Below are 14,852 nucleotides of genomic sequence, written 5' to 3'. Positions count from 1 at the left end.
ATTTTGTGAATTTGTGTCAAAAAACAAACAAACAAAAACCACATCCAAAAAAATTGAAATGCTTCAATGTTGTCATTTTAAATGACTTTTTGTTTCAAATTTTACTTTAATTTGTTTTAAAAGGTTAAAAAACTCAGAAGTGAAACAAAAGGTTTTGTTAAAAAATTCAGTTCACTGAAAAATTGTGAAAAATTTTAGTTTCGGGTTAAACCAAAACAAACTTTTTGCTGAGTTTTTTGGTTAGATCAGTGAAGTGAAAAACCAGTTATTCCCATAGTTCTACTGGTGAAGTAACTGGAGATCCTGGGATAAAAAAGCATTGCATGCAATGGGAAGTGGGAAAGCGGTCATTGGGAAAGGGCTTAGACCATTTAATTTGCAGCTTCCAGTCACTTCTGGAAATACAAATGGGTTTTTGAGCTGTTTCAAGTACACTTGTATTTCTAGGGCCATCATGGAACCAAAACTAGTTAGGAAATATTATCAAAGGGTTATAGCATCTTTGTAAAATGTGATTATCCAGGGTTTGGGGGCAAGGTTAATTAGCAAAAACTGAATTGATTCTTCAAAGAAGGATTTTTCATTATTTTTAAACAAGGGAAGCATCTCCCAGAGATAGGAACGATCTCAGCTGGACCTATTGGGGGATTATGAAAACAATTGTCACTTGCTAATCGGTGTTCAAGTGTGAGAGGCTCAAAATAACTAAAGCGGGTGACTCACAATAGCTAAAGCCTCTAGGTGTGTTCTGTGGTGATTAGAGTAGATTACTGTATATAACCATGCAAGCATGTGTAATGTTCTGTCCCGCCTCCCCCCAAAATATACAGGGATTTAGAGTTTTATGGGTCACATTCAGAAGTAGTGTAAGTAGGTGAAGATCCCATGAAAGTTTCTGGCATTATGATGTAGTGGAAAAAGCACTTGTGTGGGAGCCAGGAGACCTGCATTCTAGTTCTGGCTTTGTCACTAACCTTCTATGTGACCATGGACAAGTGATTTTGCTCTCTGTGCCTCTGTCTTGTTTAGGGCCACTCCCCCACACAGGTGAGCAGGAATTTGAGGCCCCAATTAGCCCATCTTGCTGCACCTGGAGTTGGTGTCAGGCTTGATTTGTTATTAGAACCAGCTGGGGAGCAACTAGGTCTAAAAAGAAGGAGGTCCATAAAAGGGATCTGGGGGAGGACAATACCATACTTCACCTTCTGTTTTAGAAGGGCCTGGGGAATGCAGACTGTGCCCTGTGAGTCTGAGTCAGCTGGCACGGGCCAGCCATGAGTTTTTCTTTGCTGTGTAGACAGACCCACTGTGCACAGGTGTATATGGCAACACAACATGCAGCACAGTGGGAAATGAGGCCTTTGGAATGACTGAGCCATTTGACAGAGCCCTAGCAAGACCGAGACACAGCCGGGATTGGAAGAGGAAAAGCGAGTTCTGTGGGTTTCCTCTGGATTTTGACCCTAGATAACATTTTTCTCACCTGTAGCAATATTACGGCTGATCAGAGTGGGTGATAGTAGGATGACACTGCAGCCCATTATCTTCCATTTCACAACTGCCCAGGGGAAATTACAAATGACCCAGTCAGGACCCATTACAGCTACCAGGCCTAATTCCACTTTCCCTTACACTGCTGTAAATCAGGAGTAACTCCACTGAAGTCACTGTAGTTACAAAGTGTCAGTACAAGCAGAATCAGCCTAATCCCAACAGAGCAATTGACTACAATGGGACAGTATCGGAACAAATGTTTTTTGTTTTTTTTGTATTCCAGGATCAGCTGGAGATTTCAACAGAGACTGGTGCCCCCTGGTGCTGGGTGCTGTACATAGTCCTAGTGAGAGAGAGCCTCTACCCCAAAGAGCTTACAAGGTAAAGCCCTGATACAGAAATTATTCCTGTTGAGGTTAACTCTGCAGTCAATGGGCCTAAAGCACATGCTTAAAGTTACAACACATATGTAAGTGATTTTCTTTAACTGGGGCCTAAATAGACCAGACAGTAAAAAGGGTGTGAGGTGAAAAAGGGGGGGGGGGGGAAGTGACTTGCCGAAAGTCACCCAGTAAGTCAGGTAATTCAAGGAGCATCTTCAGAGCAGCCCTGACTGTTGTGTTCAGTCCCAGCTTCTCACCTGATCCAATTCACTCTTCTGCCTGGTGTGGCTGAATCTGGGGTAGTCAGGCTGCAGCTGTGACACCTTGGATGCTGTGAATGGAGTGGGCTCCTAATTCCATGCTGGTATTGGTAAAAAGAAGGATGCTGGCGAACAGGAAGAGGTATTGTAGCACCACCGAGGTCCTCGTAGCCTAGCAGCCTGGGATAAACTGGGGCCTAGCCAGTTTAAGCTTGTAATCTCTCCCCCTGCCTGTGATAAGGCTGTATGCAACATGCAGCTTCTGCACTCAGCTGCTTTACAACTGGATCAATGAGGAACTGCCAAATGATAATGTCAGATCAAAAAGCATCCTGCTCTTACTTCTGGAAGACAGGTTCTCTTGATGGAGTCAGAGGGACTGGAAGGAAGTGTGTATCTATATTGGTCTAGCTCACTTGATCACTTTTAACTGGGTTTTGATTTTATCTAATTATTGTTGTTTTGCTGGGCCAGAGCTATTTTACAGGGGGGAAATGACTGTAATTGTACTTATTGGCTTCTGAAAGAATGACCTTTCTGCACAGAGTAAAAATGATGATGATGATTTTGAACTGTGGGCAGTTCACTGTTGTCAAGTAAATATCTTCAAGCTTTTCCCCATCCCACTAGGACCATTTTATCAGTGGATGAATGGATCGTCTGGTATCCTCAGGGATGAATCTAGCATTAGACAGTGGCCAGGGCCCTGGTTCTGTTCCTGGCTCTGTCACCTTGGGCAAGTTAACATAAGACCAGCCAAACTGGGTCAGCCCAATGGTCCATCTAGCCCAGTGTCCTGGCTTCCAACAGTGGCCAATGCCAGATGCTTCAGAGGGAATGAACAGAACAGGCCATTCATCAAGTGATCCATCCCATCAGCCATTCCCAGCCTCTGGCAAACAGCAATTCCTGCCTATTTAATTTACTTTATCTATCTGGACCTCTCTCTTCCCTCCCAACTGTGGTCTTGTCTAGTAAGCACTTCCAAGTAAGGATGATCTCTTATTGTTTGCACATCCAGCGCCTAGCACAATGAAGCTGCAGTTACAGCTCTAAATAACAGTCTGATGAAAATAATAATCATGATGATGGAAGGTACAGTATCTCATTGACTTCAGTGGGATCTGACACTTAAAGCCATACAGAGCTCTTGCTTAGAGAGGCTGGTGCAGTGCTGGAATGACCTTGGGGAGAACTCATAAGTTCTCATCATTCTGTTTGCAATGTAGGAACTGATTGCTTAGTTCCGATGTTAGTGCTGCCCTTTGATCTGAGGGAGAAAGCACAGTCTGGTGGTTAATGTTCAGGCTGACAGTCAGGAGTCCTGAATTTCTTTCTCTGCTCTGCCCCTGATGCATCATGTGGCTTTGGTCAAGTCACTCAATCGCCCTGGGCCTCAGTTTCCTTGTCTGTCACTTGGATTTTACACCAAATGAGAGGGATGGGCTGCAGGGTGTACATTGGGTGGGGTGATGAGGGATTCCCCATCTGGAAGCTCCAGCTGCATCCTGGTCCTTTACACTATAGGGGCATTACAATAGCACCACGGTGTGACTCAGGATTGAGCCCCCTAATAAAATTCTCAATCTTGTTCCTTTCAGATTCTTTTGCTGAGCCCATTACCCTGGTATCTGAGCCGCACCCTTGTGAGGCACATCAGTTGATGAGGCAGAGGGGTTAAGTGACTTGCCCAAGCCCATGCAAGATAGCAGGAGTCAGAGCCACGATGAGAACAGGGTAGTTCCGACTCCTAGGCCTGTGAGCAGATCACAACTCCTCGTGGTCTAGCATGCTCCTGCACACTCGGTCATCTGCTTGCCAGCCTGCCCCCCACTCCGAGCACCCCAAGGCTGCTCTCACTGCTGAGATGGTTCCGCCCTGCTGCACGGTGACTCTTCTGAAGGGTAGTTTTACCCCTTTGCAGACTGCAGGCACACACAGTAGGCATTCCTTTGGGCTGGCAGGCTGCAAAATAACAATGTCCTCAGGGAAAATGAGATACTCCCTGGTTGATACCTTCCTTCCCTCGTCTGGCAGTTTCTCTATGTGCTTCGTGACTTTCTTTCTGCTACTCCTGAGATCCAGAGAGCAAGATAAAACATTCCTAATCCAGTGATGTGTGTTTCTCTTTCAAAGTTCTGTCTCTTTCTCTCTCCTCCTGCTGCCTATATCTATCCATATATCTGTTTCTGCATAATCTCTTTATATCAATAACTATATATTCTCTCTGTTTCAGTACAGTTGGTTAGACAGATGATGCAAATATATGGCTAGATAGAGACAATAGATTATATATGACAAATATGAGTTTGGGCACATCTTTTCCACCTCCCTGTGTGAAACCGCTTCTCTGCCGTCATCTCTAATCCACTACCTTGCCGACTTCCAGGCTTTTTGGTTCCACCCAATCTCAGATGGTCCTTTCAAAGGAGTGAGTGATGACCTCAGTCCACATCATCCCACCCGCCACCACAATTTAAATGAATGAATCTCTCTTTATTGGCACTTTGAGTAGAAGGTCCAAGGCTTGACTGTGCCACTGTCACTGTCTAACCTCTAGGGCCAGTCCTTCCAGATGATGTTTAGAGGCATACAGTCAGGGTACAGGACACTGATCTCAATCCCATGACTGACACCATGGACTAATGGTGTAGCGCAGTGAGCAGAGAGGAAGGGAGAGTTGCAAGGAAATCAGGATCTGTTCATGAATTCTTCCCTTATCAGAAGGACTACGTGCCTGATGAATATAGAGCCTCATTCATCTTTTGACTGGCGTAAATCAGGAGTAACTTGGCTGACGTCAATGAACTTGCACTGACGGATGTATAAGGAAAATCAGGCCAATTATTTTCAATGACTAGTTCGACTTATTACATCTGGACCTTTCCATTCTGTGCCAGTTTTCATAGCACCCATACTTTGATTGTCTATCATTCCTCCCCTGCCAGCACTAGTAGCAGCTGTAAAACAACTGTGTGCAGGGCTTAAATTCTCATAGAGTATTTCTCAGAGTGCAGGTGTTCCCTGTGGGGGGGCACCGGAGCTCCTGCCCCATGGGTTTGAAAATATTTACCGGAGCTCTGCTCCAGACAGCTCTGGCTGAATTTGAGCCCTGACTGTGTGTGCAGCCACAGCTGCTGGAGGCAACAAAATCCTCCATGTTGGGTTGGATTGATCGCTCGCGCTCAGGCTTCTTGTTTCATGTTTAATTAACTGGTGTGGTAAGCATGGATTGGAGGAAACAGGAGGAAGACGAGAAGGTTAATCTATCCTCTAGCCTTGTTGTTCTCTCTCTTTCTGATCACATAAAGCAGGGAGATAATGTCCCCTTTGAAGTGAAAAGCACTTCCTTCCTTCCCCATCAAATGGCCTTCACTTTTCTAATCCTCTCAGGGGCGGTGAAGCCACTAGTCTGCAAAGCCTTGCTCGACTATCTGCCACACTGGAGCCAGGAATATCTTTATTTTGTGGAGTGCCAGCTCCACTACAGTTAAGGTTTATAAGTGCTTTCTGTTTAAAAGAGGACTCTGTAAGTGCTTTAAAATCCCCATATTTATTCTGATTATCTTCACATTTGCTGTGCCTCAGGTGGGTGCTGGGTAGTGTCAGCTGAGCAAGGGGTTCCCAAGAGACAGCCCCTCCAAAAACCAGCATTTTACAAAATCAACAGGTTTTTATAACTTTTTTTATGCACACCCTTGGCTGTGGCTTTGATTGTCTCACCTGCACCAAATATCTCCTCCCCTTGAGATCTCTCAGTTGGTGATCCTGCCCCTTTGGAAGTGTTGTTAAAGGAAGAGTTTGGCTCTCCAGGATCGCAGGTGCTCTGCTCTCTCCCAACCAGGTGTTTGGGGTTATTGGGCACATCTGAGGAGGATCAAGAGGATGAGTAGCTGACTGGGCAAATGACTCAAAAGGAGGCTTCAGGCTTGGTCAAGAAAGGAGCTGCTGAAGTAGTTGCTGAGCTTGAGGAGAAGAACCCAGCTTGGACACAGCCTGAAGATGGAGGGCAGTGAATACCTTACCTTCAAGGGAGAGTTTGTGGGCCAGGGCTAGAAACATGCAGGTCCCAAGAAAGAAGACTGTGAAATCCTGAATCAAAAAAGTAAGCAGTTTTGGGGTGGGGAGCTGGTTGATCTGAATAAACTAGCCCCCAAGAGAGGGGAATACTGTTCTGAAAGACTGAGGGTAAATGGATTGTTCTTGGAACCTGGAGACAAATGGAAGCTGGGTGCCTGCAGGGCCATCCCAGAGCACAGTGGCGTGGTCTGGAAGAGCAGTTGTTTGCAAGGGCCATATAAGTATAATGGTGAACAAAACCACCCATTCCAGTAATCCCATTTGGTTGGTCAATTCAACTCTTCAATAAACTTCTTTGGAACAACAGCTGTAAGAGAAGAGGACAAGTCTCTTTGATCCAGAACAGAGGTCCAGCGTGGCATGGCCTAGCAAACAGACCCTTTCCACAGAAGTGGTGTTCCCACCACGTCATGGTAAGTGAATTGTTTTAATACTAAAATAGCGTCACTGGAGCACCACTGTGGGAGTGGGGGAGGGAGATGGAGAAGGTTTGTTTCCTCCAAAATAGACTTCTGCTAATGCAGGAAGTATATGAATAAATCGCTTGGGTTATACCCCGGGAAACCATCTGTGGCAACGAAGAATGCCATCTTCACTAATACAGAATGTTTGATTGAATTACAAATTTGAGGCAACTCCACCAGTGAAACTGTTGAAGCCTCCTCTACTGTGAAAGTTTCTTAAAATAAAAGAATTAGCCCATCAGCAAATAATTACAATTGGCATTCTATCCATACAGACATGTATGCATAACAGGAGCAAATTATTAATAAGCAAACTTGTCCTCATTATGACAAATACTATCATTAATTACCTCTTAGTGAAACTGAAGGGATGGACTCATTATAAAATTAATGCTTTTTAGTTTGAGGGAAGCTTTTGTGGAATGAAATTATACACGGTGACTGACTGCTATTCTGTGCACCGAGCCATCTCTACTAGCCCAGATGAATGGCTGCAGTAAACCAAAGCAATGGTCACTCTAGGCAAACAGCCTGTCTCCAAACCCAGCCAACGCTGGACACGTCATTTATTTGTTATTGCAACAGTGCTTAAATGCTAATGAGGGCAGGGCTTGCTAGCCCCTCCCCCAAGGAGTTTACAGTCTAAAAATACACACTGCAAAAAGTAGATGAGCTAAGTGCCTCCAGCAAGAGAGGGCGACAAAAGGAATCGGATGTCTGCAATGCTGAGGAGTCAGGTGCTGTAAACACAACTTGCCATCGGCGGAGCTTCAGAGGGAAACACGTGCTGAAGCAGCTGAATCGTGTGTCCTCCATTTTAGGGCGAGACGTTTTTGGAGGGGAGATGATGATGCAGGCGGGCATGGTAATGCAGGAATTAGATCCTCAATCCAGCACTCTGGCGAGCCCTTGCAGGGGAAGAATCAGAGTGAGGCCCTGCTCCATCTTTTTCACCACCTTGTGCATGGGACTCTGGGAGAATCCCTGTGACGGATTCAGTTCTGTGATCCAAAGCAAACCTCCCCTCCACACCCAGCTAACTAGATGGAAGTTCCTCCTTCAGCTCTCTAACCACATGTAGCACTTCTGTAGGGCTTGTCATCCAATGCTCACTAGAGCCTTTGCAAAGCGAGGTGTCGTTAGCTCAATTTTACAGATAAAGAAACTGAGGCAAGAAAGGGAAAGCGTTTCACCCAAGCTCTCACAGAGTCTGTGGGAGAGTCAGGGACAGAACCCAACTCTCCCAGTTCCCTACTCTGGGCTCCCCCCATAAATCCATCCAATCCCATTAATTCAAGATGCTGGCTGGCAAATAGGCTATCTGAATCATTTCTGAGCCAGAAGTTTTGAGTTCAAATCCCCCATCTCGACTTGAGCTCAGGAGCATTGCGGGACTATGCGTGCATGGGGAAAGGGACTGGATAACTCTAAAAGATGGTCCCTTCTGCCTTTCTTCTCACCTTTCTGAGGTGGAAATTGCAACATGCCCACATTGCTGTTCAAAGAGGTAAGTGGGGCATCTGCCATGTAATCTGCCGTTGTGTGTGCATATGAGCTATATGTGAGCCATCAATGACTTTGCTGTTTGATTAGCACAGTCATGGCACTATTAGTATCTAACTTCTTGCTTTGTAAAACATCGCCGATATAAAAGGTGCTCTAAAAATCGCTGTTTTCTATTCTAGTCTCCATAAAAGAAGTATTGTAACTCAGGAGCCATGCACCTCTCACAGTGCTCTCTGTATGACGAACACAGCTCCGGTTTTTACCAACCCTTGACAAGTGATTTTTTCCAACACTCAGCTGGGAGAACATGCTCTGTTAAACTCATAATTGATTATATACCGCTGTTGAAATACGCCTGTCAGTTCGGCAGGTAGATAAAGTTATATTGTATTGATATTTTATAACAGTTTTCACAGGCTGCATCAGAAACCGTTGCCCGCCCCAAGCAGATAAAAGGCCAGAGAAAAACATATGCATCCGTAGAATTCTACTTTCCATCTCCTCAGTAAAAGGGGAAAGACTTGATACAAACTGAGCTAATACTATATGAACACTTTACACTTACAGTGTGTAGCACCCTTCAGTCCGTAGTGCGGGGCAGACAAATGTCATGTCCTTGGCGCCAGAGGTAAGATGAGTATTGGAGTGTCCAGTTTACAGATGGGTAAAATGATGAATAGGAAAATTAAGTGATTTGGCACAGATAAGAGGCAAGTTTTTTAACAGCAGTTTACTAAAAACTGTGATGTTCTCTCCATCGCTTGAAACCTCTACATGCAAACTGCCTGGCTTTCTAAAAGATTTGTCGTAGCTCGACTACAAGCTTTTGGGCATGATGCGAACAGTGCAGGGTGAAATTCTATGGGCTATGTTAAAGCCGGAGATCAGACGAGATGATCACAATGTCCCTTCTGGTCTTAAAACTATGAATTTCAGAGCCTCTGGCAGTCAGGTATAGAAGTGAGAAATCCTGGCTTCCACTTCCCTGATGTAACACTTCCAACCTCTTGAGGCTGTTTAGTACACTCAGGTATTATACACCTGCATGTCTGATAACTCTGCTAGGTACCTGCAGGTAGGATGCATCTTTGGTGGGGCTAAGTGTAATTATTTATATAGCAGTAGCATCTAGAAGCCCAAACCAAGATCAGGGTCCCATTGTGCAAAGGACTGTACATACACATAGTAAGAGACAGTCTCTGCCAAGAGGAGATTATTATCTAAATAGACAAAACAGACAAAGGGTGGGAGAAAGGAAGGATTAATATCTCCATTTTACAGCTGAGGAAACTGAGGCACAGAACAACTGAGTGACTTGTCCAAAGTCCCACAGGGAGTCTATAGCAGAGATGAGATGTGAACTACAGTCTCATTTGCAGGTCAGCACCTTAACCAAAAGGCCATTCTTCCTCCAACGGGAAACTCACTGTGCCAGGTATTCCCAGGTGGCATGATCCTTAACAAATTAGCTACATTCAAGTAAAATGCACCTGCCAGGTACACCTGGGTGGAACACCATTTTTTGTGGTGCTGAGCAATCCCAGCAGTGTCCAAATAGAAGGCTCTGTCTTTTACTGCTGGATTCTACCTGCTGTCATTGTACAGCTAGCAGTGGAACAGCTAATGAGTAAGAGTAGCTGTATTGCAGAGGCAGGTGTGAAAAATTAAACGTGCTCGATCTATTTTTTTTTTTTAATGTGGTCAGCTCTTCTGCTGCAATGGGTGGTTCTACCTGCCTGAGAAATTGGGGAGGAGGACTCAGAAACTTGTTAACTGATAATACACGCACCCTCTTAAAAGTCAGTTGGTCTCCCCCTTTGATATTCTCCCGCATTTCACATCTATGCTGGGATGGATTGCTAAATTAAGAGGAACGGGTTACGGTTAGTGTGAGAAACTGACCTTTTTTAAGTCTGCTGGATTGTGGAAGTCTGTTCTGAATCACAGAAGGGGATGGAGATCAAAGACCATATTGGTTCTGACCAGTCAGCAGGCCACGATGCAAGGAAACCAGCTGATTGAAGCAGGCAACAGAACTTTGGAGTTTATGCAAAAATAGGTCTGGTCATAAGTGAGGAAGCATATCTAAGGGATAGAGCAAGGAAGTCGAAGTCAGGAGTGGCTGGGTTCTATGTTTCTTAACCTTTCTGTACCCTGTTTTCCTTGCCTTTAAATAGTGAGAGCATTGGGTAACTGTGAGACCCTCAGCTGGAAGCTGCTGACAAAGGGCATATTATCATACTTGATCGATCTTTATGGAGACATGGTCTGAAATATATTAGATGAAATTCAATAAGGACAAATGCAAAGTACTCCACTTAGGAAGAAACAATCAAGTACAAAATAGGACATGACTGCTTAGGAAGGAATACTGCAGAAATGAATCCAAGAGATCATAGTGGATCACAAACGAAATAGGAGTCAACAGTGTAGCACTGTTGCAAAAAAAGAAAAGAAAAAAAGTGAACATAATTCTGGGGTGTATTAGCAGAAGTGTTGTAAATAAGACAAGAGAAGTAATTTTTCCACTCTACTCAGCACTGATAAGGCCTCACCTGGAGTTCTATGTCCAATTCTGGGCCCCACACTGCGAGCACAATGTGGACAAAGTGGAGAATGATCTGCCAGTATACCTGAAATGCCTCTGCTTTCCTTGGCCCTGCCCAGAATAATGTGCAGTTTTTACAATATGTGCACATGTCTACTGAGGCTCCCTCAAGATTGCTTGGACAAGAAAGGTGTTCAGAACCTCTGAAAATTAGGTCCATAGCTGCCTCAAGTTGCTTGCCCCAAATCTAAGGTATCTAAAATTAGTGGCCTCTTTTGAAAAATGTTGGCTGAAATGACTTACTCAAGATCACACAGCAGGTCAAAAGCATGGGTGGGAACAGAACCCAAGAGTCCTGACTCATGATCCTAGCCACTGGCAGTTAAATAGAAAGGTCATCACCACAAAGGGAATAGTTTTGCATCTTTTCAACATGAAACAAATGCTATCTTTCTGAACTGCTGCACAGAAACGAGAACCATGTGGGTCCACTCATGAGACAATAAAATGCTATTGATTTACTTCTCAGCCTTAAAGTTCAGGGGCTCACAGAACTGCCCCTCTCGGAGAGAATCCTGCCCCTATGAGAGCCAGTAGTGCTCTAACGAAGGCCACTTTCACAACGATTCAGAGTCACAGAAGGAGTGTTTTAAAGTCCTTGTAATGAACCAAAAGCAGGGGAGGGGCTTGTGTGTCTCATCCCTCAATGAGACATTACCAGAGATCTGAGGGTTACAACTGGAAGGAAGAGAAAGAAGGGCAATGAGCATGCAGATTTGATGTTCCCCACACAAAAACCCCAATAGCTCTGCAAAGAAAAGAAAGAAATTGCTCTCTCCTGCTATTGACTGGGTGGAAATAGCAGGTGAGGCGCAAGACAAGCATCAGCCTCTGGTTAGCCGCCATTCTTGATTTCGGTGACAGGACAATGCAGCCTCCATCTTCATTCAGTCTTCGGCTGCTCTGCTTTATTGATTGATTGCTGTGACACTGAAAGCTATTGATGGCGAGAGCAGTTACGTGAAATTTCCAACAGGGCTTTTATTGCAGCCCAGGAGTCGTACCAGGCTCTCATGGGAGAGCCACACACCTCAGTCTACATCCCAGCCTAACAAACTTTTGGAGGCTATTTGGACAGAGGGTTCTTAATCCATCATGTCACCCAGTTAGCCCCCAATTAGAAGCTCACACTGAGAATGGAGCCTCCCTGACGCTGATAGTTGCTGGGCTGGCTTCTTCACATTTGTTAAGGTTATCGACTAACATTTGGAGTCAAATTAAGGAAGTGTAGCTAATGGCAAGCTCTGAATTCTCTTCAGGGTTGGCTGCACCTGGTGAAATTAAAGTTTCCTGCCTCCTTGTTTCCCCCCACACCTCTGCTAATTACTCTTCCCCAACCCACATGGCTTGACATTTAAAATTAACTCTGTTACAATGACTATTTTTCTTACTAGGCTGTAAACACCAATCAATAGCAGAGCAAGGGGGAGAGGAGACTGTATAGTCAAGATTTCCCAGAGCACTTTGTGCCTGAGTTCTCCCTCCCCTTATTTGAGATTTTTTTGGAACTAGGGGCTACAGGTTCAATTCCCTGCTCCAGCACACACTTGGCCAAGTCACTCAGTCTCTGCCTCAGTTCCCCATCTGTATAATGGGAATAACAGCACTCTCCTCCCTCACAGGGGTGTTATGAGGATAAATACATTAGACCGTAAAGGGCTCAGGTGCCACAGTGATGGGGGCCAGAGAAATTGGATAGATGTGATATAAGAATTTTTTACTGTCTCCTCCCCACCCCCACTCCCTCCCTCATGTCCTCAGTGACAGATTTCTCCCTTAAAACTATAGAAGTCAGTAAATTCAGGGCGAAGGCTGAAAATCCACAGCTAGCTCTCAAGACTTAACTTGCCCCGCAGAGCAAAATGCAAAGCATAAGTATGTGAATTAAGGCAGGAATATCTGACCAGACTGTCTGACTCTCAACTCCACATTTCCTGGCTTTGGTGGGTTTAAATCAAGATGGATCTAGATGTGGTAATAATGACAGTTGGCAACTACATACCATTTTATCTTCAAAGCACTGTACAAACATGAATTAATTATAGGTAGACAGCATCTGAAAATATAGAGCTATGGACATGTGTAGCTACGCATTAGAGCTACAATGGCTTTTCATTACAGTGCTTTAGACTGCATAAATTACATCTGGGAACACCCCGTATGACAGGGATTGCGTTGGTCTCATGCTACCCCCTGGGGAATTGGAGGCATCAAAAGATGGCACATAAAAGAAGAATAAAGAGCAAAGCTGTATCCTGAATGCTTCTCTGTAGATAAAAATAGTGATGATATGTTCTGGAAGTCAGGATACCTGGGTAAGAATCCTGGCTCTGCCAGATTAAAGCTAGCTCAGGTGTGTACATGTACTGTGACCTACCTCTGACTGCAGTGTAGACATACCGTTAGTACGATTTTGGACAAGTCCTTTCGCTATTGTATGCCTCAGTTTTCCCCATATGGGAGATGCATCTTACTTTCCCCACAAGGGTGAATTAAAGTTTGTGAAGCATGTTGAACTGCTCAGATGGAGGGATAGTATTGCAGTCACTGCACCAGAGTGAGGTTTTGAAAAACAGAGCTCTATCTCGCTGTGTTCTTCAGGTTGTACGCTGCGAAATGGGGAGAATCACATCTCCCTGCCTCACAGGAGGGTTGTGAGGAAGAATTCATCAGTGGCTGGTCAATGCTCAGATAATCCTGTGATGAGTGCTATATAAGCAGATTTGAAAAGGGCCCACTGTTAGTGATAGGAAGTGCTCAGAGTCAGTGGAACGTAGTGAATTAGACGTTGGGCTGAGAGTCAGTTACAATTGTGCCTATTACCAGCAATGCCATTGGTGCTGTATGCTTGTTTTACCTCCCATCCTTTGAGTGTCTTGTCTATCTAGATGTGGGCTCTTTGTTTTTCTGTGAAGTCTGTAGCCAAAGAGGATGGAACACAGCTCTCAAGTGTCCCAAGCCGGGGGCTTAACAAGAAGACCAGCCTCTCTCCCTGTTAGGGCTATATTCTCAGTTCTGTCAAATTGCTATGGTCCTGGAGCACTGCAAATTTCCTTGTCTGTGCAGAGTAGTTAGGATGTGGGATGAGGAACACATCCCAAGCTCAAACTCGTAGAATCTGTATGCTTTACCGTCATACTGTATGTGTGTGTGTTTATCTAGGTTTGACAGAACTTGATTTTTTAGAATAATTTAGACAGGTAATATCAATATTTGTATGCATTTTTTCTGATTCTTATTGATTTATTGGCAGGGTCAGACAGCACGCAGGTCAGACAATTATTTAATAACAGATACTGAGGTTCAAAAAGTTGAAGCTTCATAACTCGTAAAACACAAGTTGTCAACAGCCCATGTAATAATATACAAAGTAAGGATCTTGAAATCAAACTCTAATACGTTTTCAAGCAGCATTTTTCTTTTCTTGCCTATCTGTAAACTTCTGTTATGACCAGTAGAAATAGTTTTTCATTTGTTTTTAGTGTGTATGGTGAAACCGATATTTATTAACAATTAAGACCTGCTCCGTCCAAGCCTATGTATATCTGTATCTGTCATTTCAGTGCTTGGAAAAGAATGCGTCTTCTGTTCAACTAGAGAGATGTTTCGGTGGCAAATTTTATAGGCAGCACATAGGCTAAAGTGCCACTGACAACAGGTGACCAGTATTCTCCTTTGACACCTGTTTTGTGTGTGTTTAATGCTTTGGAAGGATGGCATTGTTGCAGTGTACATAATAATAAGTTCCCCCCTCCACACTCCCCTCTCCAAATTAAAATAAAAATTGTAGGACTTTATGGGAACTGCTTTCTTCAAATATATTAGCACAGACAGATGCTGTGGATACACAGTCTCTGCCTCCAGACTGATAAAATACATTATGAATGGAACAGCGATGTGTTGGAGGAGGTTAGCCCTGTCAGAGTGGGAGGAATGTGGGGGCGGAGAGGGCCAGGAGAAAAGGATCAGCTGTGTGCAAAGCCAGAGTCTGATTTCACAGTCTTCCTCCAGCTCCGGCCACATGCTGGACATGCAGAAGATCCTTGTTTCCTTGGAA

General features: G+C 44.4%; 1 long non-coding RNA gene across 1 annotated transcript; it reads left to right on the top strand.

Moving 5' to 3' along the window:
• Positions 1-6,036: 6,036 nt before the first annotated feature.
• Positions 6,037-14,582, top strand: LOC137143911 (uncharacterized). Its single transcript, XR_010917298.1, has 3 exons — positions 6,037-6,242; positions 6,525-6,630; positions 14,359-14,582. It is a non-coding gene; the product is annotated as an uncharacterized lncRNA (long non-coding RNA).
• Positions 14,583-14,852: the final 270 nt, after the last annotated feature.

The sequence above is a fragment of the Emydura macquarii genome, unplaced genomic scaffold (assembly GCF_026122565.2).
Source record: "Emydura macquarii macquarii isolate MOO-44397 ecotype Brisbane River unplaced genomic scaffold, CSIRO-AGI_Emac_v2 contig_3348, whole genome shotgun sequence".
NCBI classification, from domain to species: Eukaryota; Metazoa; Chordata; order Testudines; family Chelidae; genus Emydura; species Emydura macquarii.
The sequence above is the reverse complement of the archived record's forward strand: the minus strand, read 5'-3'. Positions and strand labels throughout refer to the sequence as shown.